General features: G+C 36.0%; 1 protein-coding gene and 2 pseudogenes across 1 annotated transcript in view; all 3 read right to left on the bottom strand.

Moving 5' to 3' along the window:
• Window positions 1-21,345, bottom strand: part of LOC114208211 (uncharacterized) — a 215,854-nt gene that overhangs the window by 186,245 nt on the left and 8,264 nt on the right. The gene's annotated exons all lie outside the window — the stretch shown is intronic.
• LOC114208200 (adiponectin receptor protein 1 pseudogene) lies at window positions 175-1,830 on the bottom strand (annotated as a pseudogene).
• Window positions 8,568-8,941, bottom strand: LOC114208208 (ATP synthase F(0) complex subunit f, mitochondrial pseudogene; annotated as a pseudogene).

Below are 21,345 nucleotides of genomic sequence, written 5' to 3'. Positions count from 1 at the left end.
ATCTAAGGTGATATAATGATCAACCATAAATGAGAAACCACAGATGCTACTTTAATGGTTTCTCACAACATGACCCAAATACCTGGGGACATCTGCAGCAGTGAAAATTTTTTTCCTCTCAGGTCAACAAAGAAATTATTTTTAAAAGTACTTGGGAAGTTCCTCCCCCACCCCTCAGAGAAGGGAGTCATCAGTACAGCTACCCTCTAGGTCCTCACGGAATTCTTGAAGGTTGGAGACTCCGTAGAAGTGGACAAAGGCTGCAGCCACCACCAGGGCATGGAAAATCTGATGAGAATGGATTTTCCAAGAAATTTTCCAAGAAAGAAGCACTCAGGAATTCCAGCAGCATAAAAGCCAGCTCCACTGATGTACATCACAGCCATGAGGAAGAACCAGCTCATTTGGCCCACTGTGGTGGCCTTGACAAAGCCCTCAGCAATAGTAAAGTGCATGGTGGGCACAACACCACTCAAGCCAAGCCCCAGTAACACTCTTGCTCTTGTCTGCTGGTGCTTAGGAGTGGCAACCCAGCCCCACTGTGCCACAATGATGGCAGAGATGCCCAGGACACAGATGATGGAGAGGTAGATGAGCCATGGCTGTGGGGAGCAGTAGAAGGAGTAATAGAGCCAGGGGACAAAGCTCCCCATCATCAGTAGAGCAATCCCTGAATAATCTAGTTTGGAAAAATGTCTGAGAGACTTTCTCCGAATGACAACAGATGGTGTGAAAGAGCCAGCAGAAGCTGAGGCAGAGCACTGCACCCAAAAAGAACATCCGCCAAACTACCTGCTCTGGTAGAGGGGCCATGAAGTACACATTTGGTCTGAGATGGTCAAGAAGATTCCCAAAAAGAGAAAGAGCACAAAACCAAGCAGATGGGTCCAGATGTTGCCAGTTTCTGTATGGCTGTGGAAAATGCTCTTGAAGCAAGCCCAGAAGGAGGGCAGCGGTGGTCTACGGCCATGTAGCAAGTAGTCTTTGTCCTTCAGCCAGTCAAGGAGTATGTCATATGGGATGACCCTCCAGCGTCCCTCCCAGACCTTTTACACAAACTTCTCCACCTTCCCCATGGCATGGTGGGCTTGCAGGGGAAGTGTCAGTACCTGCACCTCCTCCTCCTCTTCCTGGGGCCCTGGGCATGCCTGCTCTTCTTCAGCTGCTGTGGGTGGCCTCTGCTGGGGGCCACAGTCCCCTGCGCTATAGCCCTCGGCGCTGGAGGTGGCCTGCTGAGCAGCCCCAGATCTCCAGCGCCCTCCCCTGCCGCAGTGAAATTAAGCCTTACCTAATGACTGAAAATCAGTGACTGTGAAGAAATTCATCTACCAAAAGCCTTTATAATAACAGTCAAGAAAAGAGAAAAGTTGGATGGTGTGAAAATCAATGTAAAAGTAGAAGCAATTTTCCCTGCATTTTTATATCTGAGGGCCAATTTAAAAATGTATAGATTAACAATTTAAGTAGCTATATGTATTATAATGGCATTGACCATCAGACTCAGCTTATCTACCACACATTACCATTACCCATTCATTCTAACGTAAAAATAAATTTGAAGAGTGACAGTTCTGGTATGCAATATTATGAAAGAGAAGTTAATCAAATTCTACAGCTAAAATAAAAAAAAAAAAAAAAGTCTTTCAGAACCTTGCTAGGTACAAGGAGAAGAGACCAGAAGCACAGAGTTTGAGAGAGGAAGAGATGAGACTAAAACAGAAGATACCAGGATTCTAGTGCTGGGAGAGCCCGCTGTCAGCATCATCTCTTGCCTCATTTCTCCTCCTACCAAGGGTGCTTTATGTTCCGGATTGGCGTAGGCGATTTCATTTTCCCGAAATCGTTATGTTCTTTGATGTCAAGTGGCCCCTCTTCGCTGCATGTACCCTCCACTCCTAGCTGACATTCACTTTAAATTCTGACTCCACTCAGCTTTCTGAAGCTTTTTCCAAACCCCCACATTTCCCCTCCTCCTTTGCTGGAACGCACAACTCTTCCTTCCATGCCCACACACTACTCTCCACACATGACTGTCACAGCCCCTTAACTATACCTATAGGCTTATTTTTATACTTGCTTTGTCCCCAGGTCATTCAAGTGTTAAAGTAATAGTTAGCAGGCACCTCTAACTCATCTTTGCAGCCATGACCACAGAGCACAGTGTCCATATCACCTAGTACATCCCAGACATAGAGAGTGTTCTGCAAAGATTTCACGAATTCAAGAAATTCTTGAAAGCCGGTTATCAGAATACTATTCAACTGAAAATCTAACATGCTCAAATTAAATCTATTATGCCAGAGAACATGAATTTAGTAAGATTTAGAGCAAAGTTTTAAAAGACTCTGGGTTTTTAAGACCTCATTCCGGAGTTATGTGTGTTAAGGAGTTCCTTCTGACACACATCCATCAATTAAGGATGGGGAGTGAGTAAAAGGGGGTTGAATCTTCACAAACAATTTAATGTCACTTGTCACATTAAAATTTATAGCTTAAGAGATTTGAAACACATCACAGAATACAAAAAAAAAAAAAAAAAACCAGCTCTGGGTTCCCTGAACAATCCTGGGATGTAGATTAGAACCAAAACACCTAATTTTTCTTTCTCTTTTAAGCCTATTTCATAATCCAATCCTGCAGCCCCACCCACAATCATTTTTTTTTTAAGATTTTTATTTATTTATTTGAGAGAGAGAGAGAGAGAATGAGCTGGGAGAGAGGAAGAGGGAGAGGGAGAAGCAGGTTCCCCAAGGAGCAGGGAGCCCAATGCAGGGCTCCATTCCAGGACCTTGGAATCATGAGCTGAGCCAAAGGCAGACGCTTAACCTACTGAGCCACCTAGCTGCTCCCAGACAATCATTCTTTTAAGTTTAAAGTATAACTGTGTGTTCTTGACAAAGGTATGAGGTTGTTTTCATTTGCTCTTTTCATAGTTTCTTAAGTCAAAAACTGAAGTTTTTGCTTGGAGTCCTTTTTTCTGATACAGGCATTTAGAACGTTAAATTTCGTCCAAAGTACGACTTTAAATACTGCCTACAAATGATGATATATTGGGTTTCCATCGAAAGTGTATTATCTAGTTTCCAATATTTGGAGATTTTTCAGATATCTTTCTGTGATTGATTACTGATTAATCCCACGTGGTTAGAGAACACACTTGTTCTCTTGGATTTTTTAAATTTATTGAGACTTGTATTATGGCCCAGTGTATAATATATCTTGATAACTGTTCCTTGTGCACTTGAAAAGGATGTGTTTTCTACTGTTAGTTTGAGTGTTCTTAAATGTCCATTAGGTCAAGTTAGTTGATAAAATGGTTTAAGTGGTTTGTTTCCTTACTGCTTTTCTATTCTAGCAATTACTAAAAGACAGATACTGAAATCTACCCAACTATAATTATTGTGTTGTCTATTTCTCATTGGATTTCTGTCAGTTTCTTGTTTCATATATTTTGAAGCTCTGTTAGTAGCTGCATAAACATTTAGGATTGTTACATCCTCTTGATGAATTGACACCTTTATCATTCTGAAAAGGCCCTCTTTATCCCTGATAATAATTTAATCTAAAATCTACTTTATCTGATAGGAATATAACAGTCCAGCTTTCTTTGGATTATAGTTAGCATGGTTTCTCTATCCCATCCTTCAGTCTTAATCTTTTTTTCTCTATTTATTTATTTATTTTTTGATGTAGTGTTCCATGATTCATTGTTTGCGTATAACACCCAGTGCTCTATTCAGTATGTGCCCTCCTTAATACCCAACACCGGGCTAACCCAACCCCCCACACCCCTCCCCCCTAGAATCCTCAGTTTGTTTCTCAGAGTCCATAGTCTCTCATGGTTCTTCTCCCCCTCTGATTTCCCCCTTTCATTTTTCCCTTCCTACTATCTTTATTTTTTTTAACATATAATGTATTATTTGTTTCAGAGGTACAGTCTTAATCTATTTTTGTCTATATATTTCAAATGGGTTTCGGGGCACCTGGGTGGCTCAGATGGTTAAGCAACTGCCTTCGGCTCGGGTCATGATCCCGGAGTCCTGGGATCGAGTCCCACATCGGGCTCCCTGCTCAGCGGGGAGTCTGCTTCTCCCTCTGACCCTCTTCCCTCTCATGCTCTCTATTTCTCATTCTCTCTCTCTCAAATAAATGAATAAAGTCTTAAAAAAACAAAGATCTGTCAAATGGGTTTCTTATAGACAGCATATAGTTGGGTCTTATATTTTTCCAATCTGAAAATTTTGCCTTTAATTGGTGGGCTCAGACCACTTATATTTAAAGTGATTGTCAATATGGTTAGATTTAAATCTATTATCTTGCAATTTATTTTCTATTTGTATCATCAACTCCGCCTCCAAGAGATACTATCCCACTTCATGCATGCTATGAGAATCTTATAATAATATACTGCTATTTATTTCTCTGTTCTTGGGTTTTAGCTTTGTTGCCATACACTTTCCTTCTACATATGTTATAAACCCCAAAATACATTATATCACTTTGCATTAGTCAATTATCCTTTAAAGAGATTTAAATAACAAGAAAATAGTTTGTTTACCCACATGGTTACCATTTCTAGTGGCCTTCATTTATTTGTGCAGCTCCAAATTTCCATCTGGTATCATTTTCCTTCTGCTTCAAAGATTTTCTTTAACATTTTTATATTGCAGATCTACTACTGATAATTTTTTTTTAATTATTTCAGTTTTTGTGTGTTTGAAAACGTCTTTGTTCTCATTTTTGAACGGTATTTTCACAAGTATCTAAATCTAGGGTGGCAATATTTTCTTTCAGTTTCTGAAGTTTTGCTCCACTTCTAGCTTGTGTTGTTTCTGATGAAAAATCCGCTATGAACTTTATCTTTATGTCTCTGTACATAAGGAGTCTTTCTTTTTTATTTTTTATTTTATTATGCTATGTTAGTCACCATACAGTACATCATTAGTTTTTGATGTAGTGTTCCATGATTCATTGTTTGTGCATAACACCCAGTGCTCCATGCAGAACGTGCCCTCTTTAATACCCATCACCAGGCTAACCCCCCTCTCTAAAACCCTCAATTTGATTCCCGGAGTCCATAGTCTCTCATGGTTCATCTCTCCCTCCGATTTCCCCCCCCCTCATTTTTCCCTTCCTTCTCCTAACGTCCTCCACGCTATTCCTTATGTTCCACAAATAAGTGAAACCATATGATAATTGGCTCTCTCTGCTTGACTTATTTCACTTAGCATAATCTCCTCCAGTCCCATCCATGTCGATGCAAATGGTAGGTATTCATCCTTTCTGATGGCTGAGCAATATTCCATGTATATATGGACCACATCTTCTTTATCCATTTGTCTGTTGAAACCAACTTTTGAATATCATTTTCTCATATATATTTTTCCCAACTGTTAGTTGTTTTAAGGAAAAGGGTAAATCTCATCCCTGCTACCCCATCTGATTGGAAGCAGAAGTCCAATCTTTATGGTTTATAGCAACATAATGACATGTCATTTCAATTCACATTTTTCAATTTATAAATGAGCTTGAGTATCTTTTCATATGTATGGTGGCCTTTTCATTTCCTTCTCTGTAAATTGACTATTTGCGTCGTTTGTTCATTTTTCATTTGTTTTTTGGGAGTTTATTTTTCAGCTTCTTGGATATTTTAGATATCAATTCCTAATCAGTTTTATATATCCAAAACATGACTCCCATTCCATCATCTGTTCCTTAACTATTTATTAATAACTATTCCATTCTTCAACTGCTTAACAAGTATCCATCAGGGAAAAACTTGATTTTTATTCAATTAAAATCATAAATTTGTTACACGATTTGTTTTTAAGGGTTTAACAAATTCTCTGATTTGTCCCTAATTTGCAAAGAATCTCCAACATATTCTCCTATTAACTAATTTTGTCTTTACATTTAAGTCTTCAATTCATCTTGAGGTTGATTGTTATATGTAGTGTCAGATATTTTATTCCAGATAGTGTTTCCTATATCAATTACTTAGTGTATCTCTCCTTTCCCCATTTATTTGTGGTGCCATGTTTTTGTGTCTTAACTTTCTGTAAAAAAAAAAAATGCACTTTCAGAAGTCTTTTTTTGTCCACTGGTCAGCTATTGAGCCAGTACCTCACTGTTGCTATTTGTTGGCTTTACAGATTTTTAATCACAATAACAAATAGGTATCAAGAACCTCAGATAAATCCAGGTAGAATTCTGTCTGTGGAGAATTTACTTCTTTATGCTATTGAATCATCTCTTTAAAGACCAGGAATCCCTGTATTTATTCAGATCAACTTTTATGTCTTTTATTAGTGCTGTAACATTTTATTGATTTTTACTTGTTCTTGGCTAAATAAGTTCTTTGATATATTAAATTACTTTTTGCTTATGATTGCTATTTCAGCCTTATTGTATTGTTTGTTCCTGTTGGTATAGAGAAATTGTTAGCTCTGTGGGGGAAGAGGGGAGAGAAGCATTACTTTTCATTTTGAAATAATCCTAGATTCACAGGAGGTTGCAGCCAGTCCCATGCCTCCTTTCTGCAGTCTCTCCCAATGTTAACACCTGACCCAACTATAGTGCAATATCTAAACTAAGAAACTGACATTGGTACAATCCATAGCACTTATTTATACTTTATCAGTTATACATGCACTCATGAGTGTATGTGTATGTAGCTCTACTAACTGTTACCATTTTACACAATTATAAGAGTGTGACTATAATATTTCCTATAAGATTTTGATAAATAGGGGCACCTGTGTGGCTCAGTTGGTTAAGGGTCTGCCTTTGGCTCAGGTCATGATCTCAGGGTCCTGGGATCAAATCCCTCAACAGGCTCACTGCTCAGCGGGGAGTCTGTTTCTCCCTGTGCCTGCCACTGCCCCTGCTTGTGCTCTTGCTCTATCTCTCTCTGACAAATAAATAAAAATAAAGTAAAATAAAAAGATTTTTATATATAACTTTTACCACATTGAGGAAGTCCCCTTCTACTCCTAACTTACTTTTATAATGTTATTTATTTATTTTAGAGAGGGAGAGAGAGTGTGTGAGAGAGAGATAGGGAGAGAGAGAGAGAGAATCTTAAGCAGGCTCCTTGCCCAGCGGGGTGCCCAATGCAGGGCTTGATCTCACAATCCTGAGATCATGAGCTGAGCTGAAATCGAGAGTCAGACATTTAACCAACTGAGTCACACAGGCACCCTTAAAAATTTATTTTAAATTACTGTCATTCCATACCGAGTGCATTTTTCTGTATCAGCTGAGATATTTATTTTTCTGAATTAATATTTTAATGTGGTGAATTACACTGATAGGCTTTGATGAAAATCATCCTTGCATAACTAAAATAGAGCCTACTTGATCATGTATTCACACAATTGGATTCAATACCACAAGACTCCCTCACATTACCCTTTTAAGCCATAAACATTCCCTCCCCCTGACAGCCACTAAGATGTTCTCGATTTCTATAATTTTGTCAATAGAATATATAAATGGAATCATATAGTATGTGACTTAATTTTTTTTCCACTCAGGATAATACCCTTTAGAGCCATCCAAATTTTTACACGTATTAGTAGTTTATTCCTTTACATTGCTGAGTAGTATTCTGTGGTATAGATGTACCATAGTTCATTTTTAACTATTCACACTTTTTTTTATTATTAAATTGTAGATAGTTTCTAGCTTGGGGACCTTATGAATAAAAGTACTATAAATATTTGTGTACATGGTCCTGCATGAAAATAAGTCTTCATTTCTATGAAATAAATGTTGAGGAGTACAATTGCTGATTCTTATGGTAAATCCATTTTTAGTTTTGAAAATAATTGCCAAACTACTTTCCAGCATGGCTTTACCATTTTACATTCTCCCCTGCAATGTATGAGGGATGCAGTTTCTCCACATGCTTGACAGCATTTGGTATTATCACTACTATTTATTAGAGTCATCCTGATAGATGTCTAGTGATATCTCATTACAGTTTTAATTTTCATTTCTCTAATGGCTAATAATGTTAAACATCTTTTCACTTGGTTTTTTTCTTTTTTGTCATCTGTATATCCTCTGTGGTGAAAAAACTGTTATGGTCTTGTGCCCAATTTTGTAATTGGATTGTTTGTCTTCTTAATGTTGGATTTTGAGAGTGTAATCTATTCTAGATATTAAATCTCTGCTGGGTATGTGACTTAGAAATATATTTCCTCCCAGAGGCCTGGGTGGCTCATATGGTTAAGCATCTGCCTTCAGCTCAGGTCATGATCCCAGGGTCCTGGGATCGAGTCCCGCATCGGGCTCCCTACTCCTTGGGAGCCTGCTTCTCCCTCTGCCTCTCTCTCTCTCTCTCTCTCTGTCTCTCATGAATAAATAAATAAAATCTTTAAAAAAAAAAAAGAAATATTTCCTCCCAGTCTGCAATTTGTCTTTTTATTCTTTTAACAGGGTCATTCATAGAGCAGAGTTTTTATTTTTGTTTAGGTACAATTAATCAGTTTTTCCTCTTATGGATCATGCTTTTGGTGTCAAGTCTAAACAATAGCTTGAATATTTTTTTCCTATGGTTTTTTTTCCAAGTACCAGTCATCTTTTATTGGATGTTAATTCTGAATTAGAATATGAAAGGATTCAAGGGTGCCAGGCAAAGATCATGGTCAGGAATGCCGAATGTGCCTCCACACTGGGCCCTCTTCAGTGGCATTTGCATAGCTGCTTGCGTTTGAGTTCCTTGTAACAGTCGTTGAAAAGCACATAAACTGCCAGCACCATAGAAATCCCAGCCCCATTTCTTCAGATTGACATACTTGTTGTAATACCAGTAGTAACCTCTTTGAAACGCTCCAGCAATGCCCTTAAGGGTGAAATCCCGCATCAGTATCCAGCTGGGCAGCTCTCCTAGTTTCACATCCATGAGCTTCTCCTTCACTGGTACGACTGACGCCATCTTGAGTCCTGGGTGTCCTTTTTCCCATAGTTTTTCTAGATGTTTTTATAATTTACATTTTACATTTTGACTCTATGATCTATCTTGAATTAACTTTTGTGGAAGGTGTGAAATTTAGATTGAGGTGTGGTTTTGTTTTGTTTGGCTTTTTAAGTCAATCATATGCATCTGGCAAACTTACTGACCTCTGTTTTAGTAATAGTAGTTTGTTGATTCTAATGCTTTTCTATGTAACATTATAGTCTGCAAATCAGAAGCTTTACTTCTGCCAATATTTACTTTTTCCCTTGTAGCATTAGCCAGAACCTATCACTCAGTATTAAACTGTTATAAGAATAAGCAGCTTTTTCTTATCCTTGATCCTAAAGGGGAAGCATCTACGTTTCTTCATTAAGTATATTTGCTGTAAGGTTTTGATAAAAACTTTTACCACATCAAGGAAGCTACCTTTTCTAACGTCCTTTAAAATTTTATTTTTAAATAACTGTTATTTATCTGTTATTTAAATAACTGTTATTTACCATATCAAGCGCATTTTCTGTGTCAGTAATTATTTTTCTATGTCAACATTTTAATGTGATAAATTACATTGATAAATTTCTGATGTAAAACTATCCTTGCATAACTAAGATAGAGCCTATTTGATCATTTTTTGGTCCACACAATTGGATTCCATTAGCTTAAGATTTTGTTTCTCTATAGAAGTGAAAGGATCTATAATTTTTTTGCATTTTTGGAATTATGATTTCATTTGCCTCATATTATAAGGTAAGCAACTTAGCTCCTTTACTTTCTAGAATAACTTAAATAAGAAAGGAATTACCCTTACTTGAAAAATCAGCAGAACACATCTATAAAAACATTGGGTTTGAGGTATTTTTATTATAATTTCAACTTAATACTTATTGGTTAACTGAAGTCTCTCTCTCTCTCTCACCAATTTTAGTGACACTGTCTGCAAGAACTTTCCTTGGATTCAGTTTGGTATGCAATATAGTGGATCAATAAGAAAGTCCATCCTTATAGGGCTCCATGAAGATTACAGAAAGTATGAGAAAAATGTGTCCCCATTTACTCTGCCAAGATTCTGGACTCATCACCAGGGACATTCCCAAGGGTTTTGATTGGACTAGGCAAGCCCAAAGATCTGCAGGGTCTTGCTTGTCCCAGCTGTTGAAGCATAGAGCTAACTGGCTATAAGTATGACATTTGCTTTTATATTACTGTTCTAGTGCAGCATGCTCAATATTTTATTTCTCCCACTTAGAGTTAGTTTCCAAGTCTCTTTCCTATATTCCACAACTTTCCTATCCTGGCTGCTTTAATATTTAACTTCTCCTAGTTTACTTTTCATAGATTATTTATTGTTAGCAATCAATAACTTTCCTCAAGGCCAAAATATCTTCTGCCTCTAATTATACCTGGACAGTGGTTATGAGAGGTTCCCAATTAAAGAAGGTATACAACTTAGTGTGACTGCATCAGATTCTTATCTGTCTCCCTGATCAGTGCCTATTCTCCAATTCCATTCACTTATCTACAAAATTAATAATAATAATAATTTGAAGGAATGGTTTTGTTCAAAGTAAATTCTCTTCAAATTCTCATTTTTCTGGCAGTATAATTGAATACCATAGCAATTTGCCCACGCAGTAGCTTGTCTTTACCTCATTATTTATAATCTGAAATCAGGCTAACAGCACCAGATTTCTCCCTGGAATTCCCTCAAATAAAAAGCCAAGTATAGTACAAAAATGAAGATTGTGGTATACACATTTACTTGGCCTGTTTTATAGAATAGGAAACACAATTTAAATAGTACTATTTAAATAGCACCTTTTAAGTAAATTTCAGTGCATTAAGCACTATTAAATTGCAGTTGGACTACTAGCATGTGGTAACATTCTCCTGACTGCCACTCAGTGCATTGGGTTATTCATAAAATAAAGAAATGACAAGTAAGATAGAAGGCATCTGCAGCTGAGTAGAGAATAAAATAAACTGGAGTCCTTGTGATCTTTTGTTTTCTGTTCTGTGACCCCTTGAGTACAGTTCCCTTGAATAGACATTAAGAAAGAAACTAATTTCGGATAGAGAACACTATCCATTGATTCAAAGTTTTAAAAATATTGCTTATTCTCAATCAATAAAATATATATAAAATCTTCAATCCTACTGATAATTACTCTTTCAACATTATATTAAATGTCTACTATTGGCAGGCACTATGTTCACTTCTAGAAAAAAATCAAAAATGAGCACATCATTGTTCTGTCTCTATGAGCTTACAGGCTAATTAAGGAACAAGGCTCAGGAATAAACACTTCTGGGGTGCCTGGGTGGCTCAGTCAGTTAAACGTCTGCTTTCGGCTCAGGTTGTGATCCCAGGGTCCTGAGATCGAGTCCTACATCAGGCTCCTCGCTCAGCAGGAGAGTCCGCTTTTCCCTCTCTCTCTCTCCATCTGGTTCTCATGAATAAATGAATAAAATCTTAAAGAAAAAAAAACTTCTGATAGTATGCTGTGTTTCCAAAATAGAATGGAGTGACAAAGCATTGAAAATTTCATTTCCTTATAGAAACCACAAATTCAAGATGATCATAATTACGCATCTTAACAATTTGGCAAAAAAAATATGCAGAGAATCTGTCTCCTGTTACTGCAAATGCAAAAAAAATAAGAGCATGGTCCATATGCAAAGCTGCTATTGAGGAGCTCCAAATCCATAGGTATTCAACATTATCTATCAATTCCATGGAGCCTTGCTTCCTTGGGTTACTAAAAACCAGACAGGGAAACAGAAAAGCTGTAAGAAATCCTTCTTAAAGCCTCTGAAAATAGAGTATCAAAACCACAGATGGTCATTCAGATAAATTGCTGGGCTGATAATGCATATGAGGAATGATACCATTTCCTGAACACAGTAATGAGGAAATCAAAATTGGTGTTCAGAAATAAGAAAGGATGGCAAGGTGGTCAGGCTCTAGGGGAACCTGTCTGCTGAGGACTGAAGACCATTACTGCCCATTTGCTCAAGTTTGGCTTTTCTGGGGGCATTTTGAGAGAAAATTAACAACCTTAGTCACTAAGTCTATTAGGGTTCTCCAGAGAAACACCAATAAGAGGGAGATAGAGATAGATAGACATAAAAATGAGAGAGAGAGATTTATTTTAAGGAATTGCCTCATGCAATTGCAGAAGTAGGCAAGTCTGAAATTTGTAGGGCAAGTCAGTGGACTGGAAATTCAGATAACAGTTGATATTACAGTCTTGAGTCCAAATTCCACTGAGCAGAAGGCTTTCGACCTTTCAAACATATTTCTATGTTATAGTCTTGAGAATTTTTTCCATTTTGGGAAATCTCAGTGTTTGTTCTATTAAGGCCTTCAACAGGTTGGATGAGGTTCACCCACCTGGTTTATGGAGGATAATCTGGTTTATCTGAGCTACTGATTTAAATGTTAATCATATCTAGGGGCTTCTATGTGGCTCAGTTGGTTAAGCGGCCACATCTTGATCTCGGGTTTCTGGGATAGAGCCCCACATGGCTCTGGGCTCAGTGAGGAGTCTGCTTCAGGATTTTCTGTCTTCCTCTGCCCCTCCCCACAATAAATAAATAAATCTTTTTTAAAAAGTAAAAAGTAAATGTTAATCACATCTAAAAAATACCTGCACAGTAGCACCTACACTGGTGTTTGACCAAATATTTGGACACTGTAGCCTAGGCAAATTGACATAAAATTAGCCATCACACTAACTCATATATTTGGTTTCTATATTTGGGTTTTGAATGCCCTGGCTATATCTCTAAGGCACGGAATCATTTCACAGTATTTGGTAAGTGCCTCAAATTTATCTCCTTTCCAAGGGAAAGCATTAGATTTTTTTTTAATGTAGATCTGTTATTTAGCCAGTCAGTATTCACCCATCCATCATGTCATGCTGTTAACTATTGCTAATAGTTGTTAACTATTTTGAATATCAACCCTGTCTTATCAGATAGTTGCACAGATATTTGTGTTAACACTTAGATTTTTCTTTTAAAAATGGTAATTGCTTAAGCAGTCATTAACATGTAAATTTTAGGTATTCCTCCAGTGTAAAAAAAGAAGTTTTGATGTATATGTAAGGATTGGACTTGTATTAAACTTCCAATTAAATAACATTTATCTGTTCTGTTAAAATAAATAAACAAACAAACAAATAAATAAATAATAAAACCACACACACCTAAAACAGTGTCACTTAGGTTAAGGCCTCAAGTCAGGAAACCAAGACTTAATATCTACCTTCACTGCAGTTTCAACACCCTCCTTCCCAAAATGTCAACAGTCAATGTAACCAATCAACATAGAAATTTCCCCAGTCAGCACCAGGAAATTTACTGATAGACCCTTTCTGCTCCCCTTAGGAGGACTACCCTGCCTAAAACAATGGATTCTTTGTTAATAATTTCCTTTTTTCCACTTCCTCTCTACCTTTAAAATTCTTTCCTTTTCTGTAGTCCTCTAGAGCTCCCTTCTACTTGCTAGATGGAATGCTGCCCAATTTACAATTGATTAATAAAAACAATTAGATCGGAGCACTTGGGTGGCTCAGTTGGTTAAGCGTCTACCTTCGGCTCAGGTCATGATTCCAGGGTCCTGGGATCGAGTCCTGCCTTGGGCTCCCTGCTTAGCAGGGAGCCTGCTTCTCCCTCTCCTCCCTGCTTGTGCTCTCTCACTATCTCTGTCACTATCTGTTTCTCTCTCTCAAATAAATAAATAAAATCTTTTCAAAAAATTAGATTTTATAATGTACTCAGTTGAATTTTTGTTATTTAACAGTTCTTTTTTTTCTGGCTTTTTTGGTGAATTCCTTTTAACTAGAATATATTAGATTTTTAAAATTTTATTATGTTATGTTAATCACCATACATTACATCATTAGTTTTTGATGTAGTGTTCCATGATTCATATGTTTGTGTATAACACCCAGTGCTCCATTCAGTACGTGCCCTCTTTAATACCCATCACCAGGCTATATTATATTTTTATTCAGAAAAAAAGTCCATTTCTATTTAAGGATGAAATTAGTATTATAAAAACTTGAAGGGAATAAAGAAGGTGCAGAAGCAGATGAATTGAGAAATATTTCCAAAAATAAGAAAGAGAAACAATAAAAGAAGTCACAAAATCAATGAAGCAGCTCTATATTCTCTGGGCACTCTATTAACATTTTGAGATATTCTAGAAATCATTTTCAAGTACCACAGTTTGGACAGCAATGTTTTGGAGACTTCTAAGACTGTGTAACATTTCTAAACAAGATCAGAGGATCCTCAAACTGTCACAGAATTATAAAATAAATATAATTATGACTACTTTCTTGTTAACAGAAGAAACACTAGTCAGCAAGATTTGTTGCTCTTTTTTGCATACTTCCTGAGTGTTGTATTCTTATGCAACAAATGATAAGTCTTGCAGAATAACTATAAAGTAATTTCAGCGATCTTGAACAATCCAGTTTACTAGTTTATAAACATTTTCTAATTTACTTCATTTGTGCAAGAAATGTCAAGAAGAATCAAATATCAGAGGAGTTCAAGATTATATATAACAACTAAAATTAAGAGTAAAATCGGACACCTATATGTATTGTAGGTAAAATTTAAAATGAATTATAGATCTAAATATAAAGTCTAAAACTATAAAACTTGTAGAAGAAAACATAGAAGATATTTTTGTGACCTTGGATTAGGCAGAGTTCTTTGCCTTTTTAGGCAAAGGGTTGTGAACCATAAAAGATATTTTACATAAAAAGGAAAATACAAACCAAGAAAATATTTGAAAAGTACATACCTGAGAAAGGACTATTACACAAAATATATATTAAAAACTCTCATATCTTGGCAACAAGACCTTTTTATAAAACGGACAAATTAGCTGAAGAGATATTTCACTCAAAATAAGCATAATAGCTAAGCACTATATAGTCAGTGAAATGTTAATTAAATTATTTTTAATTAAAATATCTGTGGATATTTCCCATCCTACTATCTTTTTTTTTAACATATAATGTATCATTTGTTTCAGAGGCACAGGTCTGTGCTTCATCAGTTTTACACAATTCACAGTGCTTAAAAATGAAGGAGGGGAAATCGGAGGGGGAGACGAACCATGAGAGACTGGACTCTGAGAAACAAATTGAGGGTTCTGGGGGGGGGATGGGTTAGCCTGGTGATGGGTATTAAAGAGGGCACGTACTGAATGGAGCACTGGGTGTTATATGCAAACATATGAATCATGGAACACTATATCAAAAACTTATGATGTAATGTATGGTGATTAACATAATAAAATTAAATTAAAAAAAGATTCACATGTAGTGAGATCACACAATAAAAAAAAGTAGATCAGAAATTATAGAAATAGAGACTTAAAAAAAATAGAGAAGATCAGTGAAACCAGGAGCTAGTTCTTTGAAAAGATAAACAAAATTGATAAACCTTCAGCCAGACTCATCCAGAAAAGAGAGAGAGAGAGTACTCAAATAAAATCAGAAATGAAGGAGAAATAACAACTGACATCACAGAAATATAAAGGATTATAGGAGAATATTATGAAAAATTATATGCCAACAAATTGGACAACCTGAGAAATGGATAAATTCCTAGAAACCTATAACCTTCCAAAACTGAATCAGGAAGAGATAGAAAATTTGGAAAGACCAAGGACTAGCAATGAAATTGAATCAGTAATTTAAAAAAACTCCCAACGAACAAGTCCAGGACCAGATGGCCTCGCAGGTGAATTCTACCAAACATTTAAAAAAAAAAGAGTTAATACATTTATTTTCAAATTACTGCCAAAGGCCAGCATTATCCTGATACCAAAAACAGACAAGACACTGCAAAAAAAGACTATGGGCCAGTATCTCTAATGAACAGAGATGCAAAATCCTCAACAAAATATTAGCAAACTGAATACAGCAACACATTAAAATATATTATTCACATGATCAAATAGGATTTATTCCAGGGATGCCAAGGTGGTTTGATAATCACAAATCAATATGATACATCACATTAATAAGAGAACGGATAAAAACCATATGATAATCTCAATAGATGCAGAAAAAGCATTTGACAAAGTCAACATTCTTTGATAACAAAAACTCCCACAAAGTAGGTTTACAGGGAACATACCTCAACATAATAAAGGCCATATATATCAAGCCCACAGCTAACATCATATTCAATGGTGAAAAGTGGAAAGCTTTTTTTTTTTCATCTTTAATGTAAACTTTAGTGGAAAGCTTTTCCTCTAAGATTAGTAACAAGACTAAGATGCCCGCTCTCACCACTTCTCTTCAATATAGTATTAGAAGTCCTAGCCACAGCAATTAGGTAAGAAAAAGAAAAAGGCATCCAAATCAGAAAGAAAGAAGTAAAACTCTTACTCTTTGCAGATGACATGATACTATATATAGAAAACCCAAAAACTCCACCAAAAAAAAAAAGTTCAAACTAGTAAATAAATGCAGTAAAGTAGCAGGATACAAAATCAACAAAGAAAAATCTGTGGCATTCCTAGAAACTAATAATGAATTATCAGGAAGATAAATTAAGAAAACAATCCCATTTACAATTATATCAAAAAAGAATAAAATACCTAGGAATAAATTTTGTTAGGATTTTATTTATTTATTTGATAGAGTGAGAGAACACAAGCAGGGGGAGCAGAAGAGGAAGAAGCAGGCTTCCCACTGAGCAGGGAGCCTGGTGCAGGGCTTGATCCCAGAACCCTGGGATCATGACCTAAGCCGAAGGCACATGCTTAACCAACTGAGCCAAACAGGCATCCATTTAACCAAGGAGGTAAAAGACATGTACACTGAAAACTAGAAAAATCTGATGAAAGAAATTGAAGATAACAGAAGTAAATGGAAAGATATTCCATGCTCATAGACTAAAAAAAAAAATAATAAATTGTTAAAATGTCCTTACTACCCAAAACAATATATGGATTCAGTGCAATCCTATCAAAATTCCAATGGCATTTTTCACAGAACTAGCATAATCCTAAAATTTGTATGGAACCACAAAAGACCCTGAATAGTCAAAACAATCTTAAGACAAAGAACAGAGCTGGAGATACTATGCTCCCTGATTTAAAACTACACTAAAGTTATAATAATTATAAAACTATGGTATTGGCATTAAAAAAAGAGCAATGAAATGAAATTGAGAGCCTATAATTAAACCCACACATATATGGATACTTAATTTACAACAAAAGAGCCAAGAACATTTAATGGAAAAAGGACAGTCCACTCAATAAATGCTGAGAAAACTAGACAGCTGAGAAAACTGGACAGCCACATGCAAAAGAATGAAACTAGACCACTATCTTATGCCAGATGCAAAAATTAACTTAAAATGTATGAAAAACTTTAATGTAAGGTCTGAAACCATAAAATTCTTAGAAGAAAACATAGGCAGTAAGCTCCTTAACATCAGTCTTAGTAATAGTTTCTTGGATCTGACCCCAAGGACATGGGGAAACAAAAGTAAAAATGAACAAATGGGATTGCATTAAAAAAGTTTCTGCACAGAGAAAAAAACCATCATTGAAATGAAAAAGCAACTTCCTGAATGGCATAAAAGTTTTGAAAATCATATCTGACAAGCAAGTAATTAATATACAATATATAAAGAACTCATACAACTCGAGAACAACAAAAATACAAACAACCCAATTAAAAAATGAGCAGAGGATTTGAATCGACATTTTCCAAAGATGATAAACATATGGCCAACAGGAACATGAAAAGATGTCCAACATCACTAATTATTAGGGAAATGCAAACCAAAACCATAATGAGCTATCACTTCACATCTATTAGAATGGCTATTATTAAAAAAAAAAAGTGGTAGAGAGTAAGGTGGAGAAACGGAATCCTTGTTTATTGTTGGTGGGAATATAAATTGGTGCAGCTACCACTGAAAACAATATAGAGATTCCTGTATGAGCATAGCATTATGATGCGATCCAGCCATTCCATATCTGAATACTTATCTGAAGAATATAAACATGCTGATTTGAAAAGATATATGGACTCCTATGTTCATTGCAATATTATTTACAATAGCCAAGAAAGGGAAACAACCTAAATGTGCATCAGTGGATGAATGGATAAAGATGGCTGTATATATACACACACACACACACACAAAATGGAATACTTCCTATCATCTATAAAAAAGAATAAAATCTTACCATTTGCAACAGCATGAATGTACCCTGAAGGTATCATGCTAACTAAGTCAGATGAAGAAAAACAAATATCACATGATTTTACTCATATGTACAATCTGAAAGAAACAATATAAGCATACAAAACAAAATAAAAACTCAAAGACAGAGAACAGATTGGTGGTTACTAGAGCGGAAAGAGGTCGGAGGTGGGCACAGTGGGTGAAGGGGGTTAATCTTATGGTGATGGATGGTAAGTAGACTTTCAGTGGTGGTCACTGTGTAGTACATACAAACGCTGAATTATAATGTTTTATGCCTGAAACTATATAATGTTATATACCAATTTTACCTCATTAAAAAAAAATGGAGGAGGAAGAAGAGGATATCCTACCATATGTGACAACATGGATGAGCCCTGAGGAAATTGTGCTAGGTGAAATAAGCTGTCATAGGACAAATGCTGCATGATACCACTTACATGAGGTATATAAAACAGAGAGTAGAACAGTAGTTGCCAGAGGCTTCGAGGAGGGAAAAATAGGGAGTTGCTATTCAAGGGGTATCAAGTTTGGGTTACATAAGATGTTGAATTTCTAAGTATCTGGTACATAACATCGTCCATATAGTTAATAATACTCTATGGTACACTTAAAATTTGCTGAGACAGGGTAGATCTCATGTTAAGTGTTCTTACTACAATAAAAAATAAAGTTAAACTACTAACTCTAAAAAGGAAAAGGAATATGGTTGTGTCCTTACAGAGTCAGTTTCAATATGTGGAAACCTTGTCAAAGTGCTTCAGAGATTTAAAAGACAAATAAGTGTTAGAAAAACAGAAGGTTAGGATGAAGGAATTCTTACAAAAGACATTGTCATGTTATGGCCTGTTTGCCAAGATAATTAAAACATACTAGAAAAGAGATGTAAAACCTACAGAAAGAAAAAAAGTTGAAAAGTCTTAAAGAGGCCCCAAAATTAGGAAGTCTACAAAAATGTACTACACTTTTGCTTTAATCCATTTTCTCTGGTCCAAGTTAAAGTTGAAAATCAAACCAAAACAAAAAACAATAGCTAACTGATCTTAAAAATAACAATAAGCAATCATGAAATCACCACATACAGGTTCAGGTTCACTTAGGGCTCTGACCTAGAAAATGTATTGAGGGAAAAAAACCTCAATATAAATACACAATAATTAAATATCCAACAAAACCAAACATATGTAATTCATATGAAAATCAGGTCAAGGTTTTTCATCACAGATAAAATTCAAGAAAATCAGAGAATAAGAGTTGGGTACAATGAGTTCAAAGAAACAAAGGCAGAAATTTGAGTCAGACAACAAAAGACAATAACTCAGTATATTAGACAGAGAAGCAATTGCCCAAGAACTCTTTCTAGGACTCTGGGACAGAAAGTATTTGCTCCCGATGTAAAGGAACAGTCACAGAGTACCATAAAAAGAGTAGAGTTTGGTGCTATGACCAAGACCTTACGAGTGGGGTATTTGTGTCATTCTTGCCCAGGACTAGAATTTTTCAAATTAGAACTGATCTGAGTGTATTAGTGCAAACGAGTAGGCACACTGAACTGGAGAGAATGCTGAGCAAGTGGAAAACAAGACTTTTTTGAGCCGTTATTTAGACTTCTGCCAAACTTGAAAGCACAAAAAGAAATTTCTGCTTTCTGAACCTTAACAGATATTTAAAAATCAAGAGGCAATTCTCTTCTTGAAATTCACTATTCTTCCTTTTACACTGAGTTGGAGTTCTTATAGACCTACATTTTGGGCGTAAGGCACTAGTATTGAGAATCCCATCAACCTGCAGTTAGTTGACTGACCTAGAGAATTCGGGATTGATTCAGGAATGATTAAAGAGGAAGGGAAAACAAAAAACAATTGAGTACCCTATGTGTCATTTTGACTGAAAAAAAAAGGAAAATTGATTTTAAAGACAATCTGTACATTGTACATTGTGGTAGAAAATGTAGAAATTGATTTGAAAAAGGCAATTTGATAACAAAAAGAGAAGGAAAGTAACGTTTTTGTAATGTGGCTAGAGAAATGAATGAGAAAGCTGAGTCGACATTGTTCTCCATCCAGGAGGTGTTTAAAAAAAAAAAAAAACACCTAATTGTCTACCCAATATCGATTCTCCCTTTCTTACAACAAAATCACTGAATTTTGGGGGTGACATAGCAGAAAATAGACTGCACTATTATCTGAAGACATGTTATTTGAGGCTTATCAAGAATGGCTGAAACAAATAGCTTTCTTTGGTGAGAGGCTTCCGGAAAGCTGTTGAATATCCCTTCATACCAAAAAAAGAAAAAAAAAAGGTATCAATAGCCTACAAATAATAATTTGGGAGGTCCAAATTTTATACAAAGCACCAGAAACATAACAGCAGCAATAAGCTTAGCTAAAAATTAATTACTGTACCATATCTCCCAGCATCCCTTGCTGATGTGATCTGTGGTATATAAACACAGATCATTGGATGGGGCTTCTAGAAAAGTTCTTTAAGCAGGTCTGATTCATCTAGAAGGCATGTCATTTTTATTTTTCCCCTTTCATCCTTCTAAAACGTAGATTCAATAGCTAGAGCCCCTTTGTGATCATGGAATGACCTTTTTTTTTTTTCTTTTAAAGTAAAAGCCCCAAGGTAGGGCTTGAACTCCCAGCCGCCAAGATCAAGAGTCACCTGTTCTATGAACTAAGCCAGCCAGGCACCCCGATTATGGAATGATTTTGAAAATGAAGCCACAAGTTAATGACAGAGAAAAAGGAAGGGAGAAGCCTGGTTTCTGATGAAATTATGGAGTCACCTACCTGGTCCAAGACTGGCTAATTCCAGCCTTCATGCTAAGTAAGAAAAAAGCAAGCTCCTTGTCTTATTTAAACCATTGGTTTTCAAGATTTCTTCTATGAGAAAGTGTTTGCAATTCCCAATTGGCTGACAGGGCTTGTGGGGCTAGTAGAGCTAAGTAAGAATATTCTGTTAGATTCTCAGAGTCTTGCATATATTATTATAGGGTAAGTCACAAGCAAATGCCCTTCATAATGAAAAGGGAGTTGAAAGAACCCACCTGAACATGTGGAGCTTTCCTTCTTAAGTTAATTATATTACTAAAGTATACCGAATTTTTTCCTATCAAAATTAAT

The sequence above is a fragment of the Eumetopias jubatus genome, unplaced genomic scaffold (assembly GCF_037043125.1).
Source record: "Eumetopias jubatus isolate StellerSeaLion01/CBP00866 unplaced genomic scaffold, mEumJub1_p1.0 scaffold_2, whole genome shotgun sequence".
In the NCBI taxonomy this organism is placed as follows: Eukaryota; Metazoa; Chordata; class Mammalia; order Carnivora; family Otariidae; genus Eumetopias; species Eumetopias jubatus.
This window is presented reverse-complemented; position numbering and strand designations above follow the sequence as displayed.